This window comes from Tamandua tetradactyla, chromosome 11, assembly GCF_023851605.1.
Source record: "Tamandua tetradactyla isolate mTamTet1 chromosome 11, mTamTet1.pri, whole genome shotgun sequence".
NCBI lineage: Eukaryota > Metazoa > Chordata > Mammalia > Pilosa > Myrmecophagidae > Tamandua > Tamandua tetradactyla.
The window spans coordinates 71,382,986-71,402,668 of NC_135337.1; the positions used below are offsets into that span (position 1 = coordinate 71,382,986).

Genomic DNA, 19,683 nt, shown 5'->3' on the forward strand with positions numbered 1-19,683 from the left:
CCTACAATGGTAGATCTAAAGAGACAGAAGCTACAATTAGTGAACTGGAGGATGGAACATCTGAATTCCAAAAAGAAACAGAAACTATAGGGAAAAGAATGGAAAAACTTGAGCAGGGGATCAGGGAACTGAATGACAATATGAAGCGCACAAATATACGTGTTGTGGGTGTCCCAGAAGGAGAAGAGAAGGGAAAAGGAGGAGAAAAACTAATGGAAGAAATTATCACTGAAAATTTCCCAACTCTTATGAAAGACCTAAATTTACAGATCCAAGAAGTGCAGCGCACCCCAAAGAGAATAGACCCAAATAGGCGTTCTCCAAGACATTTACTAGTTAGAATGTCAGAGGTCAAAGAGAAAGAGAGGATCTTGAAAGCAGCAAGAGAAAAACAATCTGTCACATACAAGGGAAACCCAATAAGACTATGTGTAGATTTCTCAGCAGAAACCATGGCAGCTAGAAGACAGTGGGATGATATATTTAAATTACTAAAAGAGAAAAACTGCCAACCAAGACTCCTATATCCAGCAAAAATGTCCTTCAAAAATGAAGGAGAAATTAAAACATTTATAGACAAAAAGTCACTGAGAGAATTTGTGGCCAAGAGACCAGCTCTGCAAGAAATACTAAAGGGAGCACTAGAGTCAGATACGAAAAGACAGAAGAGAGAGGTGTGGACTAAAGTGTAGAAAGAAGGAAAATCAGATATGATATATATAATACAAAAGCCAAAATGGTAGAGGAAAATATTATCCAAACAGTAATAACACTAAAAGTTAATGGACTGAATTTCCCAATCAAAAGACATAGAATGGCAGAATGGATTACGACCCAGCAATACCACTGCTAGGTATCTACTCAAAGGACTTAAGGGCAAAGACACAGACGGACATTTGCACACCAGTGTTTATAGCAGCATTATCTACAATTGCAAAGAGATGGAAACAGCCAAAATGTCCATCAACAGACGAGTGGCTAAACAAACTGTGGCGTATACCTACAATGGAATATTATGCAGCTTTAAGACAGACTAAACTTATGAAGCATGTAATAACATGGATGGACCTAGAGAACATTATGCTGAGTGAGTCTAGCTCAAAACTAAAGGACAAATACTGTATGGTCCCACTGATGTGAACCGACATTCGAGAATCAGCTTGGAATATATCATTGGTAACAGAGACCAGCAGGAGTTAGAAACAGGGAACTTAATCCATCCACTCCTCCATCTGCACATGACAAAAATGGAACCCAGTAAGCATTCATTAGAACCCAAAGTTGAATGTTTAGTAGGATTTATCCTGTTACCCCAGAATTGAGATAATCTCAAAGTGAAGACAAGAGGAACTACAATTTGCAAGCCTCCCTCGGGGAATGGTGAGAGTGGGGAGAAATTCAACTTCCCCAAGTTGAATTCTTGATATTCTCACAAGCAGTGTGGACAACCAAAGCTATAGGCTGAGCACCCAGTCTTGGGATTTATTCATATGAAACTTAACCCCACAAAAGATAGGTCAAGTCTACTTAAAATTTAGGCCTAAGAGTCACCCCCAAGAGAGCCTCTTTTGTTGCTCAGATGTGGCCTCCCTCTCCAGCCAATATGATGAGCAGTCTCACCACCCTCCCCCTCTCTGCGTGGGACATGACTCCCAGGGGTGTGGACCTTCCTGGCAACGTGGGACAAAGATCCTGGAATGAGCTGAGACTCAGCATCAAAGGACTGAGAAAAACCCTAGAATGAGCTGAGAATTAAAATCAAGAGACTGAGAGAACCTTCTCGACCAAAAGGGGGAAGAGTAAAATGAGACAAAGTGTCAATGGCTGAGAGATTCCAAACAGAGTCGAGAGGCTATCCTGGAGGTTATTCTTACGCATTAAGTAGATATCACCTTGCTGTTCAAGATGTAGTGGAGAGGCTGGAGGGAGCTGCCTGAAAATGTAGAGCTGTGTTCCAGTAGCCATGTTTCTTGATGATGATTGAATAATGATATAGCTTTCACAGTGTGACTGTGTGATGGTGAAAACCTTGTGTCTGATGCTCCTTTTATCTACCATATCAACAGAAGAGTAGAACATATGGAATAAAAATAAATAATAGGGGGAACAAACGTTAAAATAAATTTAGTTTGAAATGCTAGTGGTAAATGAAAGCGAGGGGTAAGGGGTATGGTATGTATAATCTTTTTTTCTCTGTTATCATTTTGTTTTTATTTCTATTGTCTTTAGGTAGTGTTTGCCCGCATGGAGTAGAAGGTTCACTAGTGACTGAAAGCATCGTGCCCCTCCCCAGAAGCCTGACCCCATCCCCGGGGCCGTAAGGAGAGCCTGGGCCGGGTTCTGTCACCTCCGGTGCTGTGAAGACAGCCTGGACTGGGTTCTGTCACCACTGGCACCAGGAAGTTGTGGGGACACGCGCCGGCAGCAAGGACGCTTCGGGAAACAGACTTCTTTCTGCAGCTCTGTGTTTGAACTTAGCATTCAGTCAATATTTGCTGGATTTAGTAAAATGTGCTTGAACTTTGTTATGAGGTTGGAATGCATACCAAATGAGAGGAAGCCTGGATCTGTGAATTTTAACATTCTGTGAGTGTCTCACTCCATAAAATTATTTACTGAAATGCCCAAGAGTCTTGGAGAGTTGGTATATCTTTGGGAGTTTTGCTGTCTTTTTGCTACCTTAAAGTTATTGACATTGCTTTTTGGAAGTTCTTTATTTTGATAATACTCTTTCAACAACTGACTAGTTATAATTTCATTTCAACATCGTAAGGTGCCTCTCTGACCTAGTCTTATTCATCAGATCCACCATTAAGGAATGAAAATTAAGGTGTGTGCGTGTGTGCACACAAGCGCATTTCATAACTTTATGGCAAGTACCACAGAGTCTTTCTAGTTGGCGGGCAGTGCCAGGGGTCAGGCGAGTAAGCACATTCCAGGGGCAGTTTCAGATGTTCCACGCCCTCCCACATCCAGCCCTCTCTTCTGTATATGGGATCCACTCTTCTTCCCGGGATTCAGGAACCAAGAAAATCTCACAGTAACCCACCGTTCTTGAACCTTTCCGTAGACAGATGCTTTCACTAACAACACTGAACGTCACCTGAGCCCTGCACTCCTGGGAAACGGCAGTCATGTAATACCAGCTGACTCCTGTTCTCCACGCCGCCCCCTTCATGTTGTGTGAGGGTTTTTCTGCAGGGGACCGCCCTGGCCACACCACTTAGAGGAGACGCCCCTGGCTCCTCTCCCACTGTCCCCTGACCAAGGCAAGGCCCAGCGCTGACCTGAACATGCTGAAAGGCCAGACCCAGGCCCCAGCCCCGCATTCTTGGTCTCATTAACAATTAGACGAGGTTAGAATTGCTCGTTCCCTCTGAAATTAGCTAGACACAGAGATAAACGCCTCCTGAGAAGCATCTGGAGATGTTCCCTGATTGTAAGTGGTCCCAACAATAAGCCACCCTACCTGCAACCTGCCACCTGTCTTCTCTCCCCTGAGAGTTACCGCAGAGCCACTGCTCCGTGCTGGGACCTGCCCTCCAGATCTGGGGCGTGTTCTCTGTTGCTCGGGCCTGAATGAAATCAGTTTCCTTGGCTGTTTAGGTTTGACATCACACATGCATTTGTGTGTAAATCTTTCGTAAAGATTGTCGGTCTTCCAAGACCCTTTCTCAGGAATAAGAAGAGGAAAATCATGTACTCCATGTTACCTGGAGTCTCTCCTTTTCTTCCCAGAAACTTTTTGAGCTTATGTCTAGCCATGGAATAAAAGTCCTTGTCTCCTCTGAAGGAGTTTCCAGGGGTGAGCACTGAGTGGAGCGAGCAGTCTACAGCACAAGAGCACAAGGCCCAGTCCTGCTGCCTGCCTGGGGGGCCTGGGTGGGGGGGGCTGGGAGGGGCCTGGGAGGGGCCTGGGAGGGGCCTAGGGAAGCCCTGGGGGGACCTGGGAGGGGCCTGGGAGGGGCCTGGGGGGGCCTCCCTCAGGCTGGGAGGGCTTGGCCCAGCTCCACACCTCTTAGCACTTGGCCCTGTTGTCAGGCCAGCCTGAGAAAAATGCAGCAGCCCCCCCCCTGACCTAAACATGACCTCACACCCACACACTCTTTTTGGCAACTCCCTCTCTCTTCCCAGGGTCCACAGAGGCTGAAGCATCTCTCCTTACCACAAACAGATAAAGCCACTAAAAAACGCACATCCTGAGTCGTGTTCGCAGACTGGCTGGCTCCATCCCCGAGAGTGCTGAGCTCCTCAGACACCTTTTCTCCTCCCAGACGTTTCTAACTGGCCTGTTGAAGGATACTTTCCATGGAAATTCTGTGGCTGTTCATCCAAGATGAATTCTACTCACCTTAACCTGTCCTCCATTTCACTGCGCTCTAGTTCTTGGTCGTGAGAAAACCTTTGATCTGAGCGAAGACTGGTCAGGTCAAGCTTGGCCACTGACCTTGCTGGGTGTCCCCATGCTGCTCCTGCAGTGGACCGCACCTCCTGGGCTGAGGGCTGACGTCCCCTTCTTATCAGCCTCCTGAGAAGAGACATGGGCTGGCTGGTTTGCATCCCTTAGGACAATAAGCAGGGCTCTTGTTACTGCCGAGTGGGACCCTAAATGCAAACTTGAACTTTCTTTTATCATTGACCTGGTGAGTTTGAGGGGAGGGCACGTTACATGGTCACCATGATGGACCTTGGTGCAACTGGACCTGACAACTGAAACGGTCACTTCCGTGGTTCCTTAGCCATAAAGCACAGGTTTCTTCAATCTCAGCCCTAGCAGAGACTGCCCCACTCTCTGGACAGACCCAAATCTGGATTTTTAGGAGAGAAGAAAGCAGCTTGGAGCCCGGCTGAGTCATAGACAAGTTGTGTAGTCCAATCTACCCATGGGGGGGGTAGGTAGCATCTACAGAGAGAGGAGGGGGCACCGCTCCAGGGCCAGACGCACTCCGAAGGCCATCTTCCGCAATGGGTCCCTGGAAAAATCCAATCCTGGCTCCCTTCCTTTCTGGGTGAGGCTGCTGAGATCATTTTCCCTTCCACTGGTTCACACAAGGCCCTCCGTGGGTGGTTGGTTTTTTGCTCCAACACTTTCTTACCTCTTGCATACCAAGAATAAAGAGTGCTGAGCAAAGTTTGTGTTTAGATATTTGAACTCTGAAAACATAATCAACTCACAATACGATTTGGATTAGCAAATTCAAGATTTTGAAAATTGTATTTTCTCTCCTAATTGGCTGTGAATTCTCAGTCATGGGCTTATACTCAATATTTCCAAAACACTTTGCTCACACACTACCATAAACGTAACTCAGCCGAGGCTTTCATCAAAATCCCCTTTATCTGAGCCCTTCTCAACCACACCTTTTCCTGTACCTGTGAGACACTGTACAAATATGTTCCTTGCTCTGCTTTCTTTGGGGCGTCTGGGCAGCTCTCCACACTTACTTCCCTGAGTGACAGCTCCTCATTCCTACAGCAGGTGTTGACTGGAGGCAGGTAAAGTGCCAGGACCCGGGGAGGGCCCAGAGATAAAGCTGAGGGCAAAGGGGTCACGCCCCCTGACCCTATGGTCTCCCCAATTGATGGGGAGATGCACACAAATGAACAGGTCTTTATATGGGACCCGGGAAGCAAGGTCACAGCCTGCAGCTGCGATTGTGGCGGAGGGAGCGGAATGCTGTCCGGCCGCAGTAGAGGAATCCATGGCGTGGCATCTGAGCTAAAGTCTGGAGGACGATCACCGGAATGAGATGAACCTCGGAAGCAGAGGGAAATGCGCCTGCATATCCAAGAAGCAAGAGACTTCACCACTTATGGGGTCAAACAAAATGCGTGTGGCTGGTTGGGAGGCGGGAGAGGAGCGGTTAGATTTCAGACCGGAGAAGTAAGTGGAGCCCCGGCATGGAAAGCTCCTGCAACCACAACAAGGAGTCTGGAATTTATTAGCATGAAGCCTGGGGAGGGACGAGATTGCATTCCCGGATATCTACCCTTATCCATCTTAATTCATGTGCTGGTTTTTTTACGAGAATGGAATTATTTTATATATTTTTTCTGCTAGTCATGATTTTAATTTAATAAAATCTTGGCTATAATTTTGACGCCTTTAGCTGTAGGTCTACCTCCCTTTGTAATGACTGAGTAAATATTTCACCGCCTAGAATATCATAATTTGGCTGGAAGCCAGCCTCCTCTTGATCAACACATAAACCGTTTCTAGTTTTCAGCTGTTCTAAACAAAACTGCAGTGAATATAACTTCCCCTTTTATGCTTTACCACATGTGCATGCACCCATAAGAGAAATTAATTTATAGAAGCACAGTTACTGAGCATGCACATATTAAATAGGGACCTTAACAAATTGCCCCCCTGCAAACAGCAGTTTCCTTTCCCTCCACGTTCTCTGCCATGTTATTATGAGTTTCCATCTTGCCATTTTATTGGAGGAGAAGCAATATCTAATGGCGTTGCTTTGATTCCTTTAATTACAAGTGAAATTGAGCATCATTTCATATGCTCTTTAGTCACTTATAATTCTTTTTCTATAAACTGGCTTTTCATATCATTCACCTATTATTTTGTTGTCTTTCTTATTAATTTTAAGTGTTCATAGTATGTTAAGAAACTACTTGGCCATATGCAAATTTTAAATTTTAATTTATTCAAACACATGTTGGTGGGTTTTTGGTAGGCTTGGGGAAACCAGTCCAAATATATATAAAGAATCATCTTTTCTTTTTGTACTTATATGTCGTCACTATTTTTTACACTTAAATCTTTTATCATTTTGGAATTTATATTGAGAAAAGCAGTAAGATAGGAAACTGGCTCCCCCTCCCCCCCAAATCATTAGCGTTTGGTCTCAAAAAAGTTTATTGAATAGTTCAATTTTCCCACATCATTTTGCAATGATAACTTTATCCTACGTTATACTTTTTACACATACACCAGACTATCTTTTCAGGACTCTATTTTATTCCCAAGTTTTCTCCTTCCTCTCATCAACATCATCTGTTTAAATTACCAAAGCTTTATGGTGTGTTCCAATATCTGGTTGGTCTAGTTTCTTTATATTTATAGATAGATAGAAACTTTACATATATATATATATATATATATATATATAAAGTATTTAGTGTGTTGGAGATTTCCAATAAATGGCAGCTGTTTTGTTGTGACTGTAGCGAACAAAATCCCAGAGGGTGTATTTTGGTTCCCCACGCATCTGTTTTAGAGTCAGCAGGTCCAAAACTCTGCTTCACTTCCACTCCCATTTCTGGTAACAATTGTTCCTCCTCTCCTATAGTCTGTCAGATAGATGAGGTGGAATTGTGCCCCCACTTCCATCCAGGTAGACATAAAAATTATACCGGCGGTGGTGGTTTATTTTTTTCTCTCAACTTCTCCAGCTGTTATTTTGGCATCCAGTCGATCACCAAACCTTATTGACTAACTTCTTATCAACTCTCAAATCCGGTCTCCTTCTCCAATCCCTTGGCCACTTCCTTTTCACTTCTCACCTGGAAGAACCACATTACTCTTGGCCCTTTTCTCACCCCTGCCAAACCACCCTCCAAGCTCGAGCCAGAGCGACTTCTCCAAAATAGAAATTTCACCATGCTCCTTTACTTCTTAAAAGCTTTTAGTGTTTCTGATTTTTTTTTTAATCAAAAAAGAAATCATTCAAAGTCTTTTTAGGGATATGAGGGTCTGCTGAACCCCTTCTTCTCTTCCAGGCTAGTTGTCTCCCCACCTGTGGGTTACACATTATTGCTCTCCACAGCCAAACCACGGGCATCTGGTAACTTTGCCTGGGCCGGTACCTTTGCTTGAAAGTCCTGGTCTGCTTTCACCATCTCCTCCTGAAAGGTTCCAGTAAGGTGCCGCTTCCTTTGGAAATCCTCCCTTGAGAGCTTCAGGCCTTGGGGGACTCGTCCCTGCATTTCCACAGCCTGCATGACTTTCTCTGTCTTAGCACCTACCACCATTTATTGCTTCTCCACTGAATGGTCAGTCGTCCCAGAGGGAAGCCCTCTGGGTCTGTGAGCTCAGTGCCTCCAAACAGTAACCGCTTAGTGGCTGCTGAGTGAGTCTGCAGAAATGGAGTCTGAAAAGTATTTGGCGAATTCATCATTGTTACACTGGAAAGATTGCCTCAATTGCTCAAAATGGCTGATTTTAACTTACATGTGACTAGGTAATTTGCAATAGCTTGCCACAATATCCTGACTTTTACACTTGTATGACAGTCCATATGTTTTGAAAGCAAAACCAATCAATGCATACTGTGAAACTGGGGCAGGGGCAGGAGAAGTGTGAGGGAGAAAAGGGAGGTGTTCGGTCATTATGTTTTTTGTTTTTTTTTTATTTAATTGAAGTCAGGACTCAATTATAGGGAAACAGTCAGACCGGCAGGGGCAGGCTTCACAATCGTTCCGCCTTCCCAGCTCACTCTGCAGACAGGGCTGAACGCCTGGCTAGGTCAGCCTTTATAAAGGGAATCGGCAGTTAAATAAATACATTTGGTCTTGTGCCACCTTAGCCTCCTGGGTCAGAGCTGTCCTGTGATGCAGTGTGGTTTGTTTGCTCATAAAAACAGGCTTGTCAGTGTCATGGAGATACCATTTTAGTAAACAAGGGCCCCACATTCGGGCAGGACAGAGCTGAGGGGTTCCCCATTTATGTCGGCCAAGTGCATGTACTCAGTGTCTTCTGAGAGTCTGCAGTGAAGGAGCTGGGGAGGGGGGAAAGGCCACAGCAGCCACTCCGCCTGCAGCAAGGCCCTGGCGGCCGGGACAGCCAGAGAAGGAGCCACGGGACCTGGTCCTTGTGACATCACCTGGACTTCCAGGTAGCGAGGGGAAGTTTCCAGGAATGCTCGCTTCCCTTCATTCTTTAGGGGCCGAGAGCGTTCTGTAGGGGGGTCCCCCGCCTGCAGGGGACGTGCAGACAGCCCACTGCAAGGAGCTGAGGCGGCCACTGATGCCGAAACGCTGCAGCAGTATCTGGGCCTGCCCGGTTCCTAGATGCCCAGGCTGCAGCCGCTCGTGCTCCCTCCCTCCCCCTCCCTCCTTCTTCCCCCACCCTCCCCTCCCGTCTCTTCCCCAGGCAGGGCTTAGGGTCATTTGGTTCCAGGAAGTGGAAGGTGCCCCAACCAGGCTGCCTTCAGAGACAAGGAAAGAGCTGGGATGGGAAGAGAGGCTGCAAGAGTCCGGGTGGCTGCCAGAGCTCCCGGAGGCGGTCCTGGTTCAGGGCTGGGTTTAGAGACAGTTTTGGAGAGAATAAGCACAACTGCATTTCCACCAGCACCTCCTATTTCACATCTTCTTGCAACACTCTGATTTTGTGATAAAGCATCTTGTGCTTTTATCCAAAGCTCAATTAGATACTGCTTTCAAAGGGAGCTGAGATCAACCTTGGACAAATAGGCTTCCAAAGATGTCCCCAGTTCTGTTTCAGGAAGAATTTCAGGTCAAAGACAGAAGCCCACCTTTTCCCATTGCTAGCGTGTGCAGACCTGGCCCGCGTCCCAGCCTCAGAGGACAGGAACTGAGGCATTATGGAGAAAGTGGAAAGACACCCACAGAACGAGAGAAAATACTAATAAAGCAAATGTCTCATAAGGGTCTAGTATCCAGAACATATAAAGAACTCTTACATTCAACAATAAAAACACAAATAACTCAGTTTTAAAAAGGCAAAGGATTGGAATAAATATTTCTTCAAAAAAGATATAAAATGGCCAATGAGCACACGAAAAGACACTCAGCGTCCTTAGTCCCTGGGGAAAGACAAATCAAAGCCACCGAGAGGGGCACGTGTGAGATCAGCAGGAAGGATAGACTATAAAAGCTGAGACAGTATAACTTAGGAATGCCTAGAGTGAACAAGAATGGCGATTTAAATGTATAAATAAAAAAATGTTTTTGCATGAGAGAGAACAAATGAATGTCAGCATTGCAGGGTGTTGAAAATGCATGGTTTGCAGGAAAAAGTACAATCAATGCAAGCTAGAGTCTGTCAGTAGCATTTGCTTTCACTGAACATAACAAAGACAAAATTACAGGTCAGCAGGTGGGGGCACGGGGGAGGGGTACGGATTCTTTATGGAAGAAAAGGAAATGTCTTCATATAGATACAGTGGGGAAGGCATGGCTATTTACTTAGGTTGGATTGTATGATGTGTGAATAAAACTGTTAAAAATGAACAGAAAGAAACAAGTGCTGGAGAAAAAGCAGAGAAAGAGATGCACCTATTCACAGCTGGTAGGGAAATGAGGGGTGCAGCCCCATGGAGGGCAGTAGGGTGGGTCCCCAGGAGGTTGGGGTGGGGCTGCCATGGAATCCTGCAACCCCGTTGCTCAGTGTGTACCTGGAGGAGCTGAGTGAGGGACGGGAATGGACATTTGCACACTGGTGGCTCTGGGGGCAGAGTCGGAGATTCTGTGGCAGTAGATGGAGATGGCCTAAGGGCTCAATGACTGGGGAATGGGTGGGGGAACTGTGGTGTGTGCAGACAATGGACCACCGAGCAGCAGCCAGAAGGAAGGAAGTTGTGAGGCGTGTAACTAGGTGGGTGAACCTTAAGGACTGTGTGGTGAATGAAATGTCAGGAACAAAAAGATAAATATCACCATGCCTCACTCATATGGAGTAACTTTTAACATAATAACTTGGTGAACTGAAGTCGAGAACATGGGTTATCAGTTGGGGCCTATTGTAAATGGTTCTAGATTGTAAGCTCTGACAGCAGTCACATATATTCAGGAGCTGTTACTGTTATTTCTAAAATCTGAGATACTGAGCTGCTTGCATTTAACCTGGTCGGTCCCAGAAACTTCAGGTATTTATATGACACCTGAGACTCAGAGGTAGAGCTCTGAAGCTCTGGAAGTCAGCAGCACCCCATACAGGAACTGCTTGAAAAGCTGAAAAAGGGATCAGACTTTAAGTAGAGATATGAAGGGAGCCGATCTGGATAGGGCTGGGCTAGATCAGAATGCAGGGTAAAGGAGGATACCATCAGTATTTGAAAGCTTCAACCTCTGTGTGCGACCAAAGGGAGAGGTGTTTATTTGGTGCAAAATTTATATTTTGGGTAACGCGTTACCTAATTTAAGATGTATGGTCAGTTTAGTTGAACATCATAAATACATGGAATCTTGTATAGGGTGCAAGATCTTGTTGATTTGTCTAAGTTAGTGTGATGCCCTGATATTTCCCAGAGTAATTTGGGCAGTGAATCAAAAAATATTTGCAAAGTCTCCTTGGGGGACTGGGGAGAAAAGAGGAAATATTCAACTTCCCCATTTGGAGAATTCCTGATATTCTCGCAAACGGTGGGAACAACCAAATGAATAGGCTGAGCCCTTGATCTTTGGGTTTGTCCCTGCAAAACTTATCCCTGCAAAGGATAAGCTTAGCCTACTTAAAATTATGCCTGAAAGTCACCCTCAGAGAACCTCTTTTGTTGCTTAGATGTGGCCTCTCTCTCTCTAAGCCAACTCAGCAAGTGAATTTATTGCCCTCCCTACTACATAGGACATGACTCCCAGGGGTATAAATCTCCCTGACAACATGGGAGAGAACTCCTGGGATGAGCTGGGACCCAGCATCATGGGAATGAGGAAGCCTTCCTGACCAAAAGGGGGGGAAAAAGGAGACAAAATAAAGTGTCAGTGGCTGAGAGAGTGCAAACAGAGTTGAGAGGTTATCCTGGAGGTTATTTTCACACATTATATAGCTATCCCTTTTTAGTTTATAGTGTATTGGAGTGGCTGGAGGGAAGTACCTGAAACTATTGAGCTGTGTTCCTGTAGCCTTGATTCTTGAAGATGATTGTATAAAGATATAGCTTTTATAATGTGACTGTGTGATTATTAAAACCTTGATTCTGATGCTCCTTTTATCCAGGGTATGGACAGATGAATAAAAAATATGAATAAAGAATAAGTAAACAATATGGGGGATAAGGGGTAAATTAAATTGGGTAGATGGAAATATTAGCGTTCAGTGAGAGGGAGGGCTAAGGAGTATGGGATGTATGAGGTTTTTTCTTTTTATTTATTTTTCTGGAATGATGCAAAAGTTCTAAAAATGATCATGGAGATGAATACACAACTATGTGAAGATACTGTGAGCCATTGAGGGCACACCATGTATGGACGGTATGTGTGTAAAGACTTGCCACTAAAAATATGTAATAAATTAAACCACAATGAGATTCCATTTCACACTACTAGGTTGCCTGTGATAAAAAAGACAGAAAATAGCAAGTGTTGGTGAGGATGTAGAGAAATTCTCACACATCATTGGTGAGAATATGAGATGGTGACAGTTCCTCAGAGAGCTAAATGTAGAGTTACGGGACAAGGCTGTAGGTTCTCTGCCCGATGTGCTCACGTGACCAATTTCTGAGGCACTGGGGTTTCAAAGAGGGAAAGAGTTTATTACTGAGCATGTCGTAGGAGAGCAGATGGCCTACTGGCCCCAAAATCTGTCTCTCTGAACTGCAGTGATTCTGGTAGTTTGTAGTATTAAAAGATGGGCAGGTTTTAGGGTAATGAGCAAAGCGGCCCCAGATGATGTATTAAACTGACCTAACTACTGAGCATACACAGATTGATTACATGCTGAGCCACAGCATATATGTAAGAAAATAGTGGCTTTAATGTGACAATAGGCATGAATTTTACTATTATAATGAGGTATCACTTCCTATTAGGTTAAATTCTAAGCTACTGGGCAGGCCACAGTGGCTCAGTGGCGGAGTTCTCACCTGCCATGGCAGAGACCCAGGTTTGATTCTCAGTGCCTGCCCATGCAAAAAGAAATTTCTAAGCTACTGTGCCCGCCAGGTGGGCTCATTTTGGTTATATTCAGCTTCTGTTAGCAAGATAACTTTTAAAGTGGGCTTGATTAGTTCTGGGGTGACCCAGGACCCTTCAATAATAAACATTCAGGGTTGTCTTTAGTGATCATAACACTCTAAAGTTCAAAAGTCAGATAAAATGGGTACAAGTAAGGGTCAGTCACAGGGACATAAGATAAAGGCTGTACAGTCATCATCAGAAATGATAGCAGCTGGGTAACAGGGGACTGTCTACTCCAATATATCAGAAAGCCAAAAGGAATGTCTACACAATAATTGAGTAATCATATCATCCCTTAAACCCTGGCTTCTTGGTTACGATATGGTTACAATGTGGCCACACCTCGGTGCATATACTCAAGAGTGCTAAAGACATATGTCCACTCAAGAACTTATGTGCACACGTTCATTGCAGCATTACACGTAATGGCCAACAAGTGGCGATAATAGGTAAATGACTGTGGTGTATCCATACAATGGAATATTATTTAGGCATAAAAATGTATGAAGCACAATATGGAAGAACCTTGAAAACCAGACACAAAGGCCCCATACTGCATGATTCCATTTACCTGGAACGCCCATAGGGACAGATCGTTGATCAGCGGAGGTGGGGTTGGGGTGGCCGTTAGGTGTGGCTGTGAGGGGCTGGGGTTTCCTCTTGGAGTGAAAAAGTGTCCTGGAATTAGATAAAACTGGAGAGTGCTCTTTAAAATGGTGAATTTTACAGTAGGTAAAATACATCTGATTTACAAAGAGGGGAACTATGGAGTGACAATCTCCTGGCTGACGCACCTTCATTCTTCATGAGAGAGATCTGAAGTAAATAGCAAACATTACATTTCACAGTTTCCTATTGTACGAAAGATTAGAAAAGAAATAGAGAAGACTAGAGAATTCAATTTCAGTCAATCAGTAATGAAACTCACCAACAGGTCCCCTGAAACCTGCCTGGGGAGTTGCCTACCTCCTCGCCTGAAATCTAATGAAAGGTGTGACTCAAACCCACCGCTCAGGACACCAATCCTCTCTGGCAACATTGCAAAGTGACTAAGAGTTTGGAATCTGGAACCTCCCTGGATTCAAATTTGGGCTCCACAGCTTGTTAACTTTTTGGCCTTGGGCAAGGCATCTCAGCCATTGTGTGCCTCAGTTTCCCCATCTTTAAAGAAATGAGGATATTAAGGGCTCCGACCTCATTGAGAATCCAGCGGGTTGTTATTTAAAAAGCAGCCAGGACAGAGCTGACACATGAGAGGTGTTTTTGAGTCACACGTGTGTAAGGTGTGGTCCTGAGCACTCTGTCAGGATGTTGTGAAAACAATTCAGAGCACCTGTGGAGGCCGAGGAGCCTTACCTGGGTGACTCAGCCCAGCCTCCAAATCTCTGAAGTTTATACAGTGTAAAGTAAACTTTACCATAGTTGTGAATGCTAGCATAGTTCTGAATAAGCATTTTTTAAAATGCCTTATTAGAGAAGTTGCAGTTACAGAAAAATCATGCAAAATGTACAGGTTTCCCACCCCCACCCCACCCCCGAGTTTCCCTATTATGAATACTCTGCACTACTATGGCACCTTTCCTACAGTTGATGAAACAATATTATTATAATTAATAAGTGCAATCTAACGATTACATCAGCATTGACTGTATTGTACCATCTTATGTTTCTTTTTTTAAATTTTATTCTAGTAACATGATACAACCTAAAATATCCCCTTTCACCACATCCAAAATATACAATCCAGTGGTGTGAGCTGCATTCAGAAGTGCTCTCATCACCCCCATCCATTACCAGAATTCTTCCACCCCAGACAGAAACTCTACCAACCCAGCCGCAACTGTTCATCCCCCTCAGCCCTTGTCCTTGGTAACCTGCATTCTGGTTTCTGACTCGATGAGTTTCCTTGTTCTAATTATTCTATCCCAATGAGATCACACAATATTTGTCCTTTTCTGTGTGCCTTATTTCATTCAATGTGATGTCTTCAGGGTTCATCCATGTTGTACCGTGTATCAGGACTTCATTCTTCTTTTATGGCTGAGTATTCCATTGTGTGTATGTGCCATTCATCTGATGATGGACACGTGAGTGTCGTCCATCTTTTGGCAATTGTGAATAATCCTACTATGAATATTGGTGTGCAAATATCTGTTTGAGTCCCTGCTCACAATTCTTTTGGATATATCTAGTAGTGGGATTGCAAAGTCATAGGGTAATTTTATACATAACTTTCTGAGGAACCCTCAAACTGTTTTCCACAGCAGCTGCACCATTTCACCTCCCCCCCAACAATGAACAAGTGTTCCTATGTCTCCATATCTTACCCAGCACTTGTTATTTTCTGCTTTTTTAGTAGTAACCATTCTGGTGGGTGTAAAATGACTGTTGAGCATCTTTTCATGGGCTTATTGCCCAAATGCTTATCTCCTTTGGAGAAATAAATATTTAAATCTTTTGCCCATTTTTAAAATCAAGCTGTGAGGGGTGCAAGGGTATTTCAGTGGTAGAATTCTCACCTGCCATGCAGGAGATCTGGGTTCAATTCCTGGTCCTCCCACTTCCCCCTCCCCACCAAAAAAACAAGCAAAACAAACAAACAAAATTCAACAAATGGTACTGCAATAAGGGATACTCACATGGGAAAAATAATGAAACATGACCCTGCCATACAGTATACAAAAAAAAAATTGCGTTGTTTGTATTTTTGCTGCTCAGTTGTAGGACTTTTAATATATACTCTGAATATGAAATTTTTAGCCTATTTTTAGATTTTAAATGTTTTCTCCCATTCTGTAGGTTACCTTTTTGCTTTCACGATGATGGCCTTTATTGCACAATAGATTTTAACTTTCATGGAGTCCCATTTGTGTTTTCTTTTTTTACATGGGTAGGCTCCAGGAATCAGACCCAGGTCTCCAGCATGGCAGGTGAGAATTCTGCCACTTGAGCCACTGTTGCCCACTTCCATTTATGTATTATTTTTTCTCTTTTTTTGCTCATGCTTTTGGTTTAAAGTCAAAGAAGCCACTGCATAACACAGGATCCTGAAGATGTTTCTCTAGGTTTCCTTCTGGGAATTTTATAGTTTTGGTTTTGGTATTTAGATATTTGATCCATTTTGAGATCATTTTTGTATATGGCATGAGGTAAGGGACCTCCTTCATTCATCAGTATATGGAAATCCAGTTCTCCCAGCACCATTTGTTGAAAAGACTGTTCTTTCCCAATTGAGTGGACTTGGCAGCCTTGTCAAAAATCAGTTGGCAAGAGTGGGTCATGGTGCCTCAGCAGGCAGAGTTCTCACCTGCCATGCCAGAGACCCGGGTTCATTTCCCAGTGTCTGCCCTTGCAAAAAAAAGAAAAAAACCGAGCTGGCCATAGATGTGAAGATTTATTTCTGAACTCTCAAGTAGATTCCATTGGTCTATGTGCCTATCCTTGTTTCAATATCATGCTGTTTTGACTACGATAGTGTTGTGAAAAGTTTTAAACTTTGGAAATGTGCGCCCTCCAACTTTGTTCTTTTTCAAGATGGTTTTGGCTATTTAAGGCCACTTACCTTTCCAAATAAAGCTGATAATTGTCTTTTCCATTTCTGCAAAGAAGGCTATTGGAATTTTGATTGAAATTGCATTGTGTATGTAAATATCTTTGGGTAGAATAGAAATCTTAACATATTTAGTCTTCAAATTCATGAACATGGAATATCCCTTCCATTTATTTATGTCCCCTTTGAATTCTTTTAGCAATATTTTGAAACTTTCATGTAAGTCTTCACAACCTTGGTTAAATGTATACCCAGGTAATGATTCTTTTAGTTGCTATTGTACATGTAAAATTTTTCTTGATTTCCTCTTCAGGTTATTGATTACTAGTGCATAGAAATGCTACTGATTTTTGTGGGTTGATCTTGTACACTGCCACTCTCCTGAATTTGTTCATTAGCTCTAGTAATTTTGTTGTGAATTTTTCAGAATTTTTCTTTATATATGATCATGTCATCTGCAAATAAAGAAAGTATTATTTCTTCCTTTCCAATTTGGATACCTTTTATTTCTCTTTTTCTTTTTTCTTTTTTTTTTTTTTTTTTCATTTCCCATAGTGTATTTTAAAAATGTAATGCACGGGGGTAAACTTTTGAAATATAGTATGCTACAATTTTGGTGTCACTGTTTTGGTAATTTAAAATTTTCAAATATGCACAAAATAGATATTTAAATACACCCCCCCAAAAAAATTGGAAGAGGCCTAGACTCACAATCGCAAGAGGCCTAGGTAATTATAATAGAAGCAGTAGTAAAAATAATATTAATAATGATCAACTATCATTTATTGAGTTCTGAATACATGCTACCCAATTGCTCTCAGTACCCCCTATTATCTTTTTATTTATTTTTTTTTATTAACGGAAAGAAAAAAAATTAACACAACATTTAGAAATCATACCATTCTACATATGCACTCAGTAATTCTTAACATCATCACATAGATGCATGAGCCTCGTTTCTTAGTACATTTGCATCGGTTTAGAGGAACTAGCAACACAACAGAAAAAGATATAAAATGTTAATAAAGAGAAAAGAAATAAAAGTAGTAATAATAGTAAAAAAACAAACAAACAAACAAACAAAAAAACAAAAAAAAACCCTATAGCTCAGATGCAGCTTCATTCAGTGTTTTAACATGATTACTTTACAATTAGGTATTATTGTGCTGTCCATTTTTGAGCTTTTGTATCTAGTCCTGTTGCACAGTCTGTATCCCTTCAGCTTCAATTACCCATTGTCTTACCCTGTTTCTAACTCCTGCTGGTCTCTGTTACCAATGACATATTTCAAGTTTATTCTCGAATGTCCGTTCACATCAGTGGGACCATACAGTATTTGTCCTTTAGTTTTTGGCTAGACTCACTCAGCATAATGTTCTCTAGGTCCATCCATGTTATTACATGTTTCATAAGTTTATCTTGTCTTAAAGCTGCATAATATTCCATCGTACGTATATACCACAGTTTGTTTAGCCATTCTTCTGTTGATGGACATTTTGGCTGTTTCCATCTCTTTGCAATTGTAAATAACGCTGCTATAAACATTGGTGTGCAAATGTCCGTTTGTGTCTTTGCCCTTAAGTCCTTTGAGTAGATACCTAGCAATGGTATTGCTGGGTCGTATGGCAATTCTATATTCAGCTTTTTGAGGAACCGCCAAACTGCCTTCCACAGCGGTTGCACCATTTGACATTCCCACCAACAGTGGATAAGTGTGCCTCTTTCTCCGCATCCTCTCCAGCACTTGTCATTTTCTGCTTTGTTGATAATGGCCATTCTAGTGGGTGTGAGATGATATCTCATTGTGGTTTTGATTTGCATTTCTCTAATGGCCAGGGACATTGAGCATCTCTTCATGTGCCTTTTGGCCATTTGTATTTCCTCTTCTGATAGGTGTCTGTTCAAGTCTTTTTCCCATTTTGTAATTGGGTTGGCCGTCTTTTTGTTGTTGAGTTGAACAATCTCTTTATAAATTCTGGATACTAGACCTTTATCTGATATGTCATTTCCAAATATTGTCTCCCATTGTGTAGGCTGTCTTTCTATTTTCTTGATGAAGTTCTTCGATGCACAAAAGTGTTTAATTTTGAGGAGCTCCCATTTATTTATTTCTTTCTTCAGTGCTCTTGCTTTAGGTTTAAGGTCCATAAAACCGCCTCCAATTGTAAGATTCATAAGATATCTCCCTACATTTTCCTCTAACTGTTTTATGGTCTTAGACCTAATGTTTAGATCTTTGATCCATTTTGAGTTAACTTTTGTATAAGGTGTGAGATACGGGTCTTCTTTCATTCTTTTACATATGGATATCCAGTTCTCTAGGCACCATTTATTGAAGAGACTGCTCTGTCCCAGGTGAGTTGGCTTGACTGCCTTATCAAAGATCAAATGTCCATAGATGAGAGGGTCTATATCTGAGCACTCTATTCGATTCCATTGGTCTATACATCTATCTTTATGCCAATACCATGCTGTTTTGACCACTGTGGCTTCATAATATGCCTTAAAGTCCGGCATCGTTAGACCTCCAGCTTCGTTTTTTTTCGTCAAGATGTTTTTAGCAATTCGGGGCACCCTGCCCTTCCAGATAAATTTGCTTATTGGTTTTTCTAATTCTGAAAAATAAGTTGTTGGGATTTTGATTGGTATTGCACTGAATCTGTAGATCAGTTTAGGTAGGATTGACATCTTAATTATATTTAGTCTTCCAATCCATGAACACGGTATGCCCTTCCATCTATTTAGGTCTTCTGTGATTTCTTTTAGCAGTTTTTTGTAGTTTTCTTTATACAGGTTTTTTATCTCTTTGGTTAAATTTATTCCTAGGTATTTTATTCTTTTAGTTGTGGTTGTAAATGGGATTCGTTTCTTGATTTCCCCCTCAGCTTGTTCATTACTAGTGTATAGAAAAGCTACAGATTTTTGAATGTTGATCTTGTAGCCTGATACTTTGCTGTACTCATTTATTAGCTCTAGTAATTTTGTTGTGGATTTTTCTGGGTTTTCTACGTATAGTATCATATCGTCTGCAAACAGTGATAGTTTTACTTCTTCCTTTCCAATTTTGATGCCTTGTATTTCTTTTTCTTGTCTAATTGCTCTGGCTAGAACTTCCAACACAATGTTGAATAATAGTGGTGATAGTGGACATCCTTGTCTTGTTCCTGATCTTAGGGGGAAAGTTTTCAATTTTTCCCCATTGAGGATGATATTAGCTATGGGTTTTTCATATATTCCCTCTATCATTTTAAGGAAGTTCC

General features: G+C 42.5%; 1 long non-coding RNA gene across 3 annotated transcripts in view; it reads left to right on the forward strand.

Annotated features, from left to right (window-relative positions):
• The first annotated feature begins 8,639 nt into the window (after window positions 1–8,639).
• The window catches only part of LOC143649571 (uncharacterized), a 37,965-nt gene continuing 26,921 nt past the window's right edge, over window positions 8,640–19,683 (forward strand). For all 3 annotated transcript variants that reach the window (XR_013159114.1, XR_013159115.1, XR_013159116.1), the window contains exon 1: window positions 8,640–8,852. This is a non-coding gene — a long non-coding RNA (uncharacterized LOC143649571). The remainder of the gene's footprint in view (window positions 8,853–19,683) is intronic.